This window comes from Vigna unguiculata, chromosome 4 (genome assembly GCF_037176805.1).
Source record: "Vigna unguiculata cultivar grain cowpea cultivar isolate G323 ecotype 2 chromosome 4, ASM3717680v1, whole genome shotgun sequence".
Classification (NCBI taxonomy): domain Eukaryota; kingdom Viridiplantae; phylum Streptophyta; class Magnoliopsida; order Fabales; family Fabaceae; genus Vigna; species Vigna unguiculata.
In genome coordinates, this window is record NC_140795.1 from 20,632,963 (window position 1) to 20,646,645 (window position 13,683).

The 13,683-nt window shown below is 31.9% G+C and overlaps 1 long non-coding RNA gene and 1 pseudogene across 2 annotated transcripts; both read left to right on the top strand.

The window, feature by feature from the left end:
- The first annotated feature begins 3,148 nt into the window (after positions 1–3,148).
- LOC146886920 (uncharacterized) lies at positions 3,149–12,642 on the top strand. Its single transcript, XR_014994209.1, has 5 exons — positions 3,149–3,396; positions 4,914–4,967; positions 7,179–7,245; positions 11,870–12,378; positions 12,451–12,642. It is a non-coding gene; the product is annotated as an uncharacterized LOC146886920 (long non-coding RNA).
- On the top strand, positions 7,405–11,129 carry LOC114165486 (uncharacterized; annotated as a pseudogene). Its single transcript, XR_014994154.1, has 4 exons — positions 7,405–9,687; positions 9,769–10,083; positions 10,165–10,264; positions 10,341–11,129. The product of XR_014994154.1 is annotated as an uncharacterized LOC114165486 (transcript).
- Positions 12,643–13,683: the final 1,041 nt, after the last annotated feature.

Below are 13,683 nucleotides of genomic sequence, written 5' to 3' on the forward strand. Positions count from 1 at the left end.
TTCTGTACCTATAAATAAGGACTTTTCCCCTTGAAAATGACACACAGAAAATCAGTCTCTACGCTCTATTCTCTTTCTCTCTTTTATTTTATAACACGCGTTATCAACACAAAGGCTATCCAACTGAGTTAGTGGAGATGTTTTCTCTTTAAAGACAATGCTCTACATACCTCAATCTAGACTCTTTCTAATCCATTCCTTATTGACAAATTTGTCTTATATTCTTATTTTTTTTTGTGATAAAAAGTTATTTGACTTTATCAGGTTTCAATATTTGTCTTACTGATGAAGGATTATGTTGTTTTGTTTTAAGATTATTGAATATGGTGTGAGTTGATTAAGAAAGCTAAGTGAAATCCCCACTGGACATTAAGATAGCAAGCTATCTATATGTGAAGGTTCCTTTCACAAAGCTCAAGAGAAGAAGATGATGGATTGATTCAAAACGAAAAGGAAATGGAAAGCACATAAATCATAGAAAACCAAGAACAATTAAAGGAAGAAGAAAACATAAAATGGAAAGGAAAGAAATGGTAAAAATGTGAGAAGCACGCCACTACAAGGCTAGGCTAGAAGCCATGGAAACCTTGAAGATGAGTGGATGTGTGCCGCCACTTGCTATGCAAGATAAGGCTTAAAAGTATTCACTCCCTAGAGAGGAAACTCTCACAAATGGTTGAGACACAAGAGTGTTTTTACGTCAAAATGCTCAACCCTTGTACAAGTGGTAGAACACCCCTTAAATAGAAGAGTTTATGGGCCTCTAAGAAAATAAAAGATACCTAAGGATGTCTCTACAAAAACCTAACCCTAGCTTCTAGAAACTAGGTCAAATAAGGTTACAAAATGAGAGACAAAAGAGTTAACTATGGTGTGTGCAAGGCCAATTTCGTTCTAGCACTAAAGGAGACCAAGAAGGTGTCTCATATGTCTCTAAAAGTGGCCAAAGTGTGCTAAAAACAAAGGAGACCAAAGGTACATAGGTACACTTGCTTTATGCCTTTTTCTTTATGTTTTATGCATTTGCTTTACTCTCTCCTCCACATCATTTATGCTCCCCAATCACCATGCACCACCTAGCATTGCTTTCTTACTCTTAATTAACCTACAAAGCAAATAAACATAGATTAGCATGTTGGTTTAAGTCAAGTCAACTATAGTCAACAAGTCAAACCTAGTCAATGGTAAACAAGTCAACTAAAGTTGATTCAACTAAGTCAACTTAGGGAATCAAAAATAAAAAACACAAATGAAAGGGATGAAGGATTAGTGAACTTTCTTTTTAAACATGCTTAGTCTTCTTAAGCATGTGCCTTCATCCTTGGTTAGGGTCAATCCTTCAGCACTTATTATTATTATTATTATTATTATATTATTATTATTTTTATTATGATGATTATTTTAATTATTGTCTATATTAATTTTATAGTTTCATAAATAAATTTTGATTATTATCAATATTTTATAAGAAAATTTTAAACAAATCAAACCTTACAAAATTTGAATTTGTGACTCTTGATATTACAAGAAAAAATTACTCATATTTTTTTAGTTTTAGAGATGAAATACATCTAGATGCAATGAGTCTTGATGATGCTCTAAAAAAAGGGAAGGAGAAAAAAAAGCATCTGAGCATTAAATTGTTTCTCTAGGAGTTCTTCTATATGTTTCTTCAGCTCCACTAGCTCTGCAGGAGCCATTCTGTAGGATGCTATTGATACTCGCCCTGCTCCTAGCACCAGATCAATGGAGAACTCTATCTCCCTAGGAGGGGGTAGGCCAGGCACATCCTCAGGGAACACATCAGAGAACTCCCTTACTACAGATGTCTCAATATTTCCTCCTCCATTCTCAACAGACAGTTGAGTCAGAACTAAGAAACATTGAGATCCCTCCTTAATTGTTGATAACGTTGTCGTTGACGCGATCAAATTAATAGTACTAAACTATAGCAAGTTCAGTATTGCTAAGATAGTAGTTAAGGAAATAGAAAAGGGTGAAGTAACCCAAAGTCGTCTCCGAACGAGCACATAATTAATTTTAACAAATTAGTTCTTATAAAATCTATACAAAATAGTTAGTCATATAAAATAATAAAAATATAGGAGTATTAAGATAAACTAGAAAGAAATAGAAAATATAAAAACAATAATAAAGAAAATAGATTAATGCCATTATTTTTTCAAAATAAATTCATCATCGGTTATCTAAACACTACAAGAAAAAGGGTAAATGGTGACCAATTTTAATGACTAAAATTATTAGTCACTATTAATTACTTAATTAGTGACCAATTTTATTTTTTCAAATTAGTGACCAATTTAATGACACGATTCTTAGTCACAAAAAATAATAACTAAAACAGTCACAATTATTAAAAAATTAATAGATAGTGACTAAATTTTAGTGACAAAAAATATTAGTTACTGTCAGTGATTAAATTAGTGACCAAACATATTTATTTATTTAATGACTATTTTGGTGACTGAATTATCAATAACAAAAAATCAGTAATTAAATTGGTCACTATTATCAATAAATGGTGACCAAATTTAACGACTAACAAATATAGTCATTATTAATAACTAAATTGGTGACCAATTATTTTTTTCAATACTTAACAACTGATTTAGTGACAAAAAATCTTTAGTTATTCAAATAGGTTACTAATTTAGTCATTATTAATACTCACTTAGTAACTAGTTTTAGTCATTAAATTAGTCTTTAATTTATTTATATTTTTTGTAATTAATAATAATAAAAATATTATTTATTATTTAGACACACTAGACTATTTTTAGAAGTGTATAAACTTAAAAATAATCTTAATTTCTTTATAAAACTTGATTATAAGGTTTGAAGCTTTTATAGTATATTATTTTGTTAATAAAATAGTTAAATTATGAAAATTAGTTTTAAAAAATATAGAATTCTCCAGATTCAATCACCAAAATAATAACTAATTTTAGTTATTAAATTAACATCTAATTTATTTATATTATCGGTGACGATAATCAAAAAATGTATTTCTTGATTTAAAGGCAGTGTAATTATTTAAATAGTGTATAAACTGAAAAAAAGAAAAAACATTCCAAGTTACATTAAAATTAAAAATAAACAATGTTGTTTTGTGTTTTGCCTCCTTCTTCTGCCTTTATGTTTTTGTCTCCTCGTTTGGTTTCTGAATAAACGTGGTTCTGTCCTTCATCTGCTTCGTTTGCGAGCGCTTGCCATATTCTTGTGCCTCTCAACATCTCTTCTTCCTTTGCCAACGCTTGCATCTCCTTATCTCAACACCATATTTTTGTGCCTCTCAACAACATCTCAACATCTTCTCTGTGCATCCCTGTCAACGACGTTCCTCTCAACATCTCTCGATTTTCATTGTGCCTTCAGGTGCGTCTTCGTCTTCGTCTACATCAATACTCAAGTGCAATTCTTGTTTGGCAAATTAGGTTTATTCTCTCATGAATATAATTTAGGGTTTTGTCTTGTTTTGGTTAATTTATTTGAATTTAGGGTCAATTTGTTTGAATTAGGTTAATTGTAGCACGAGCCAGGCTCAAATTTAGGATTATTACTAAAATGAGTGTGGTCTTAGTGTATGTTTATGAATTTATTACTAAGTTTCTTGCAATAGGAAAGGTCGCTTACTTCTTGGTGATGAAGTTAATGCCTTAAAATGTTAAAGTAAGTTAGCTTACTTGTACTTACAAAGTTGATTTACTTAAAAGAGTATTTTAGCTTGTTTTTTACTCTACTCTTCAACATCTGTTATGGACAAACTTTCTAACAAATGAATAATTTTTGTGAATACTCATTAATCTTAATTTTAATTGTTTTCTCTTATAGATCATTAACGTGTGTGTGCATATGCATCATGTGTACCTTCAAAATGTTGTGTGTGTGCATATTTTATAAGGATTCTGATTTTGAAAAGGCAATGATGATTGGTGAAATAAAGCACAGGGACTGGTACCTTGAGCTGTCTCCTGTATTTCAATGAGGTAAACTCACGTGAGATGGAGGAAATAGATGTTTTAAAAGGCATATGGGAAAATCATGTGTTCATAGCGGTCCTCGGTTGCACTATTTTCTTTCAAATCGTAATAGTTGAGTACTTGGGAACCTTTGCCAACACAACACCTCTCAGTCTAGTACAATGGATCTTCTGCTTAGGGGTTGGATATGGAAGCATGCCACTAGCAGTTCGCTTAAAGCAGATCCCCGTCTGAACCACGCATGAAGAGATATCCAGTTTTTAAAACACAGCTTCATATTTGTTATGTTACTGTGCTTCGAGGTTCCCTACACTTGTACAGTCACTAATAGGTCTGGTGTTGCTTGAGGTTTTCTTGGGTAGGAACCAGAGTTTGATCAAATAAAAGTAGAAATGTGGAGTCTCTTAGCCGTTATATATAGTTAGTCTTGTATAAGTCACTATCAAAGAACCTCTTGACCATTTTATTTAGCACCCGTTGTTTATTTTTCAAAGGCTAGTAGAAATTTAGGCTAGAAAACCTGGACCATTTTTCAGAGTGGATATTGTTGATTATAGATTGAACATGATTGTACAAGTATGCTTCCAAATATTACGTACATATATACAACATATTTCTTGCTATAGCTGACATGTGACAACATTAATCACTTGTGCAAAATTGTTATTTTCCAAGATATTTTCGTTTACTGAAATAATTATGAGAATCAATAACTAGTCTTTCAATTTCCCTGAACAACTTTTAATTGATTATTATGAATGTGTAAGTCTGAATCTGCTCATATACTCACACACACAAGTGCCAGCGTTGTTTAGTCATCTCTCCTCCCCAAAACCACCACAAACACATATGCTCACTGTAAGATTTTAATCTGAGTGTATACTGAATATTAAATATTTTCACTTTCATCAGGTCTATATATTAGTGCACATGGGCTTTACTCATCTGAATGTGCCAGCAGGCCAGGTAATACTCTAAATTTATTGGATAGATTTAATAAACAATGTAAAATATTTTATGCCTCTATCCTTTACTATTCTGGAGTTTACTGATGTAAGTTGGATATGTCTCATCTAGCTTAAATCAGTGTCGGGATTAAGTATACATATAAAATGCATTCTCATTTTTTGTCTTTACGTATATACTCGATCTTAATCATCCATCTCATTTGTCTACTCTCCATTTCTAATTTTTATATCATTTTTTTAAATGAACTTTTCATTATTTGATAATTACATAATATCACAATCTAAAGTATCAAAAATGTAATTTATACACTTAAATACACATACTTATTAGGAAATTAGGTATTGTTGAGACGAAGTTATTTTTATATTAGGGAAAGACGAAGAGGAGGTATGAAGACAAGGTGTTCGATATTTCTAATTCTAGAGATGTAAATAGTTTTGGATTGGTGGGTATTTTTGATGAATATTCCTGGTAGAGAAAAGAGGGGAAAACAAGTGTAGCAGGAGAAGAGAAGAATAGTATAGGAGGGCATTGTGTGATAAATGCCAAAACATTAATGATAGAAGAGATACACCTGTCATGAAATTGGTATTTTGTTGAAACATCAAACATGGGTATCAAACATGTGGGTTGCTTAGGTTACGTAGGAAGGTGAGTGAGAAAGAAAAGGTGTTATGGTTTTCATATAGAGACAGTTGAAGGAAATGGAAGTTTGCATTCACTGTTTGAAAGCTATTTCAAACCCTTCTATTCCCGCTTCTCCCCACAATCGCACCAAGCATGGAGAAAATAGATAGATGTAGAACTGCTACCATCATTTTAACGGTCTATTTCTCTCTTCTTCTGCCACATATTTTGCTTTGAATCAAGCAACAATATAAATATAAAACAATTCATGAAAACAATGTTACCTTCTTATATGATTCCTTTAATAAACAGCTTCTGTGAAAGACCTGGTGCACAAAATAAAGTTAACTTTTACAACATGTCGCACGATAGTACGTTCTACCTTATTAACATGACATTTACAATGTTCAACCACAAAGTTTATTTGATTGAATGCTTGTCGGATTAATTATTATTATTATTAGTGTGTACGATATTAAATAAATAGTTTTGCAGGGTAAATTGGAATGAAGCCAATTCTCAAAGTTGGCTTCCCTTGTTTTGAAGTTGATATATACCGTCGATGACAACTACAAAGTATCACCAAAAATCCTCCTATGCTACTATATCTGTTAAATCATCACTGCGAAATGGAACAAACACACAACAGAAGTAAATATTAATTAAGATTATTTTGGGCAACCTAGCTTTGTCGTGTTACACCCCCTTTAATTAACTCATCCCCTTTTTATGGTGGTTTAAGAATGCATTTCATTCATCATGGTTCAACCTTCAAGGGTTCTGTAATAATCATTTTCAAATTTGAGAGACCACCTCAACTTAATTTCCACTTTCTTCTTTCTTAAAACTTTGCTTAGCCACCCTTTAATTTAGATGGGTCATCTTTAAATATGCTATTAGTTTGATTTTGTTATCTTTGTTGAGCAGCAAAATATAAACTATTATTAAGACGTCTTCAACTGTAAAAAAAAGAAGAAGAAAAACTAGTTATTCAAGATTGCATGCACCAAGAAATGTTTTGAGTTGAAGAGTCTTCAGGTGGTATATATACAAGAATCTTATTGGTGAAAGGGGTCAATTTTTTTGCTTTGACAGTGTGATCTTAATGAAAAGTCGCGTAAGGCTACAAAAGGGATTAATTATAATTAATTATCATATATTAAAGGTTTGTAGGATTATTACAGTATGACTGGGATTATTAATACATTGTGACCGGACTTGTTCTTATTTGTGACCAGGCTTAAGCTATTACTAGTTAGTTATGTGCAGCATTTCAACTGGTAATAATGACAGAGGAAGACCAAAACCATTTTTCTAAGCTTTTTATTGAAAATAATTGCTTGTAGCTAGGATTTCTATTAAATAATTTATTCTCCCTTTATAGTTACCATTTTTCTTCGTCAAAAATCAACCGGTAATTTCCATACCATGGTCAAAAAATAGTGTTATAATGAGTTAATTATATACTTTTTCGCATGTACAAATTATTTGAAGTATTTTCATAATGTATTTTTCTCTTATATCTCAGTTTATTTTGATTTAGGCTATTCACAAAATTGATTTAGCAATTTGAACTTGCAGGAAATCATTATTCAGAACATTGAGCTCCTAACTTAACTTTTGGACTTACGACCACACCTTTGATGAGGTAAGTTTCCTAAATTGGCAAATTGATTTATTAATATGTTTTATTTTGTTGATAAGAGTTTTTCTATGTATCATTCTCCATTTCTTTCTAATAAATCTAGTCTCATTTTTTTTATTTCTTTATTATAGTTGAATGATGCAGTCTTTTATATGACAGACTATGAATATTCTTCAAAATCGAAGTTGGATGTATAATAGATTAATGCCTGATAGGAGGGGATATACTGATGCATTTGTACAAGGAGTAGATGATTTTGTGTCCTATGCATGTCAAGAAACGAATGTGTCAAATGGGAAAATAAGATGTCCTTGTTCTAAGTGCAAAAATTTGAAATTCTTCCATTTTGAAGAAGTTAAAGTTCATCTTTACAAAAAAGGATTCATGCCTGAATATTGGTATTGGACATGTCATGGAGAAAGTGACCCAACTATTTGCGTAGATACTAGTCATACTATATTTAGCTCACAAGAGAGACACCTCAATAAATATAAGAGCATGGTTTATGATGTTGCTGGTTTAGAGTATGAAATGGATCATGATCAAGAAATAGATGAATCTCCAAATATGGATGAGTCTCCAAATATAGAAGCCCAAAAATTTTATGAATTATTAGATGCAGCCCAAAAACCATTATGGCCTGGATGTAATAATCACACTGAATTATCTTTTGCTGTCAAATTCTTGACAATTAAATCAGAGGGAAACATGTCTCACAGATCATGTGATCAAACATTAGCTCTTATGAAAGAGACCCATCCTACAGATAATATTATTCCTAAAGATTTCTACAGGGTCCAAAAAATAGTCTCAAAACTTGGTTTAACTGCAAAAAAAAATTGACTGTTGTGTTGATGGTTGTATGTTATTTTACACTATGGAAGATATGCCATTGAAAGAATGCAAATTTTGTCATAAACCACGTTTTCAAATGAAAGGTGTTGGTAGGGGTAAATACAAAGAGGTTCTTATTAAGAGAATGCATTATTTGCCTCTCCTTCCTAGGCTTAAGAGATTATATGCCTCTATGAGTTCTGCTCCACATATGAGGTGGCATTATGAAAATAGAAGAGAACCTAGGGTGTTGTGTCATCCGTCTGATGGTGAAGCTTGGAAACATTTTGATAAAATGTATCCTGAATTTGCATCTGAACCAAGAAATGTGAGGTTAGCTTTATCTTCTGATGGGTTTTCACCTTTCTATAACTCGACTCCACCTTATTCTTGTTGGTCGATAATTGTCACTCCTTATAATCTTCCTCCAGAGTTATGCATGACAACTCCCTTTATGTTTTTGACATTGATCATCCCTGGGCCACATAGTCTGAAAGGTAAAATAGATGTGTATTTGCAACCATTGATTGACGAGTTAAAACAATTATGGACTGGAGTGTTGACATATGATATTTCGAAAAAAGAAAATTTTATCATGAAAGCTGCCTTAATGTGGACTATTAGTGATTTTCCTGCATATGGAATGTTGTCGGGTTGGAGTACATCGGGGAGATTAGCATGTCCATATTGTATGAACCAATCAAAGGCTTTTAGATTGAAAAACGGTAGAAAATTTTCTTGGTTTGATTTCCATCGTCAATTTTTGCCTATGGACCATTCATTTAGAAGAAATAAGGATGCATTTTATAAAAATCAAATTGAAAAGTCTCAACCTCCACACCTTTTGTCTGGGAATGAATTATGGGAACAAATTTGTCTTTTTCCAAAAGTCACTAAAGTCAATCCTTGTGTATGTGATGAACATGGTGAGTCTCATAATTGGACGAAACAAAGCATCTTTTGGGAGTTGCCTTATTGGAAAACCAATTTGATAAGACATAATCTTGATGTAATGCATATAGAGAAAAATGTATTTGATAATGTCTTTAACACTGTTATGGATATAAAAAATAAGACCAAAGATAATGTTAAGGCAAGAATAGACTTGAAGGAGTATTGTAAATGAAGGGAACTAGAACTACATATTCTGCCTAGTGGAAAAGTATTAAAGCCTAAAGCAAAGTTTGTTTTGTCCAATGAACAAAGAAGTTTTGTTTACAAGTGGATTAGTGAGTTGAAAATTCCAGATGGGTATGCCTCAAATTTGTGTAGGTGTGTAAACCTAGATCAGAGGAAGTTGTTTGGGATGAAAACTCATGATTGCCATGTATTAATGGAGATGCTATTACCTATTGTTTTTCGTGCACTTCCCTATCAAGTGTGGAATCCTATAGCTGAATTAAGTAAGTTTTTTAAGGATTTGTGCTCTACAATTTTGAGAGTGGATGATTTGTTATTAATGGAAAAGAACATCATCATTACAACATGTAAGTTGGAACGAATCTTTCCACCTGGATTTTTCAATTCCATGGAGCATCTACCTATTCATTTACCTTATGAAGCAAGAGTAGGAGGTCCTGTTCAATATCGATGGATGTATCCATTTGAGAGGTAATTGTTTATTTCATTTAATGTAAATAGAATTTATTTCTTATTTTTGAGTTTAGTAGTTAACAATATGATTTTGGATAGGTACTTGAATAGGTTGAAACGAATGGTTAAAAACAAATCCCATGTCGAAGGATCTATTTGTGAGGCATACTTAAGCATGGAGACTTCTCATTTCTGTTCATATTATCTTGAGCCACATGTCCAATCAATGAGAACTAAAGTTAGTCAAAATGATTTTGGAGGTCAAAGTGACAGGAGTCAGAAAACTTTATCTGTTTTCAATTATATTGGTCGTCCAGCAGGAACTTGTAACAGTCGTTATTTGGATGAAAAAGAATTAGTTGTTGTGCATTTACATGTCTTGCTTAATTGTGAAGAAGTTCAACCATATATTGAGTAAGTAGTTTAAGATTATATCTCATTTATTTATTTTGTTAATAATTGCTTGTAATTCATATAAGATGTATATAATTACAGATACTTTGTGCAATATTTGGAAGCATCTATTCCAAATATAAATCGAACTGATATTGATAGGAGAATTACATCCGAATTTCCATTTTGGTTTCGAACATATGTAAGTATTCTACTATTTTCTCCTAACTAATCTTATTAATTTTGAAAATTAATGACATAGTGTTTGTTATTTATAGGTTCATGATAGAAATAACTTAGTACAAAATCAATATTTGCATCACTTGGCATGGGGCCCTCAAAAAAAGGTTCATACTTGGCCCATATACTTTGTCAATGGTTTCAAGTTTCACACGGAAGAATGGAGTATTGGTAAAAAAACAATCAATTGTGGAGTTTTGTGTAAAGGATGATGGTGAACAATACTACTATGGTATTGTTAAAGAAATTATACAAGTAGAATACTCAGGAGAACCAACCAAGCAATTAGTGGTATTTAACTGTGAGTGGTTTGATAATACCATTAATCATGGTATAAAAGTTCAACCCCAATATGGCATAGTGGAGGTTAATTTTCATAGAAGATATTCAAATTTTGATCCTTTCATATTTGCCACAAATGCAATTCAAGTATATTATGTACCTTATCCTGAAAAAATAAAAGAAAAGGTTGATTGGTGGGTTGTCATTAAAACCAAACCAATATGTACAGTTGATGATCGATATACATTAGAAGTTGCTTACCAAGAATCAACAACTAATGTGAATATCACAACAAATGAGGAGCTACTTGTTCATTTGGTTGATGGAGAAGAGTATGAGGAACTAGATGAAGTAGATATGGCAGTTGTTGATAATTCAAAAGAAAGTAAGCAAATTGAAGAGGAAGAAGAGGAAGAAGAAATTGTTTGTCAAAGTGAATTTGAGTATATTTCTGAAGATGATGAAACTCAAAATAAACTTGATGATGAATTTAATGGTAGCAATGATGATAGTGATGAGTAAATCACTTTCTTTTTGCTGGTGTAAAGGTGATGTTTCATTTGTATTTTTGTTGTTTTCTTTTCTATTTTGTTCCATTATGTTTTGTTGATTTCTATAATATCCAAATTATGTTTATTGCTAACTTTTGAGTTGTGGAAAAATATCCAAATTATGGTTGTTGTAGATGTCAAACCAAGAGCATGGTAAAGAAGTTGCTTCTACAAGCCATTCGACCAAACGACAACCAAGACGTCCTTCATAATTTACTTGGAGTTCTCAACTTTTTGCTTTCCCATCCACTGGTTCATCATTTAGAAGAACTCATTTTGGATCTCCACCTTTGGCACAAAGAGCATTGAAATCAAATTCAAGGCCAAATGTTGATCAATCATTCAAAACATCTCAATTTGCACCTCCACCGTTAGTACATGGAGCATTGAATTCAAATTCAAATCCAAATGTTAATGAATCATTCAAAACATCTCATTTTGCACCTCCACCTTTGGTACAAGGAGTGCAATCAACAAATCCAAATCCAACTCCTATGGATGGTAGACCTAATCTTGGACCAGATCAAACTAATTCCAAATCAGATGAAACTAGTTCTACAATAAATGCAACTAGTCCTGGATCAAATGAAACATTTGTTGCATCTGAGTCAAATTACAATGTTTTCAAGCCAATTTTAAACCTTGATGGACAAGGGTATACATATACTTTCAAAAATTTATGGCTTATTTCAATACTTTATAATTATTATGACTTTATACATGTCATTTTGCAGATTCTTACCTTCACGCCTTGCAGCTAATTGGATTAGTGATATCCTCAAAAGTCATTATAATGAGCCATGGCCATCATGGAAGAAGATACCAATTAGACAAAGGGACTTGTGGTTTGGAGAGTTACTAGTTGTTTCATATAATTAACTTTGTTTAATTATATAGTTTAATTTTCATGTCTATATTAGTCTTACATATGGAAAACTTTGTTTCTTTCTTGTAGAAGAAGTTTTCAATTTGTCCATCGGATCATAGATGGGCAAGAAGAAATTTTGAAATGTGAGGTGCTGTAATCATGAAAAGTAGTCTACAAAAGGCTCGGAAAATCAATACTAAGCCAAATTGGATTTTAGATAGCACATGGGATATATTGTGTCAGCATTGGGAATCTAAAGAATTTAAAATAAAAAGCATGACTGGAAAGGAAAATCGGGCCTCTAACTTTGGAAGTTTTGGAGGGTCTCTTCACACATGTGGCTCTATTACCACATCTCAACATAGATATAATATGGTAATTTGTTTGTTAACTACTTTCTTTTTATAAATGTGCATAACTGTGTAAAATTTATTTTATTTTTTGTAGGCAAAGATGAATGGAATGCCTCCAACATTAATAGAATTGTTTCGTCACACACACCAACGGCGTAAGGACAACTCTTGGGTGGATGAAAAATCAGAGCAAGTAAATGTAATAAATCACACTTTTATGATCTTCATATTCATTTAGTTCAAAGGTTATTTCCACTATTGATATTCATTAATAAAATATATGATTGTAGCCATTCCAATATAGATACCTACATATGTTTATGCCTTAGTTTCAAACTAATGTTACTAGTTGCTTTGTTCAATTTGTTTCTTAGTATCATGGTATGTTTATTTCTTGCATAAAAAGAAGAGTTATGTAGTGGACTCATATTTTTATTACAATACACGAGTCTTAATATTACCAACAAAAAGAAGAAAAAAAAATAGTTCATGGTCTCTATTTCAGGCTCAAAAGATAGATACATTTACTGTCCAACTTTGGCCCCTAGAACAAGCCTAGATTCACTATGTTTTTCGTGTCTTCCAACTGAAGAAGGTAGTGGGAAAGTTATCTGCCAGACGTGTATCTATTTCATTTCCATTTTCCAGGATTTGAACCATAAGGATTGCTGAATTTAAAAAGAACATGGTATTGTTAGGACACAGGGGAAGAAAAGTAGTTAGAGACGGTTAGAACAGTTGGTTAGTAGGAATCAGTTAGATAAAGTACGGAGGAAATGATTAAGTGTGAAAGGAATTATTTAGATAATTAAAAAGTTTTAGGGGAAGAAATAACTCTCTGAGAAGGGGAAATCCTTGTGGGATAATTCTTTCTCTTGTTGTCGTTCAATAAATGCATTTCTAAATTCTCTCTTCTCTTTCATCGGTTCACACAATGTTCAAATAAAATATTTGACTATGGGATGCTATGGGCTTTTCAATATGAAATATTCCTGGTTAGTAGAGTAAATATGTAAGATGTTGAAGATAGAATTAGTCCAAAATCTCATAGTGAAGGAAAGACAATTAAAATCTAGTAAAGTAAAATGGTTAAGTTGTCATTATGTTTGATTTTTTTTTCTGATCTGTATATTTATTCCACAACTTTCTCCAATTTTGAGATTTTATTGATATTACATTCTTGATATTAGCTGATTACACATTAATTTAAGGCATGAGTTATGGACTGATTACAACACGAGTTATGTAGTTAAGAAGCAAAATTGAAACTAGATAATACTAAATTATTTGGAGTGCTTTATTGAAAATCCACACCAAAGATTGACCT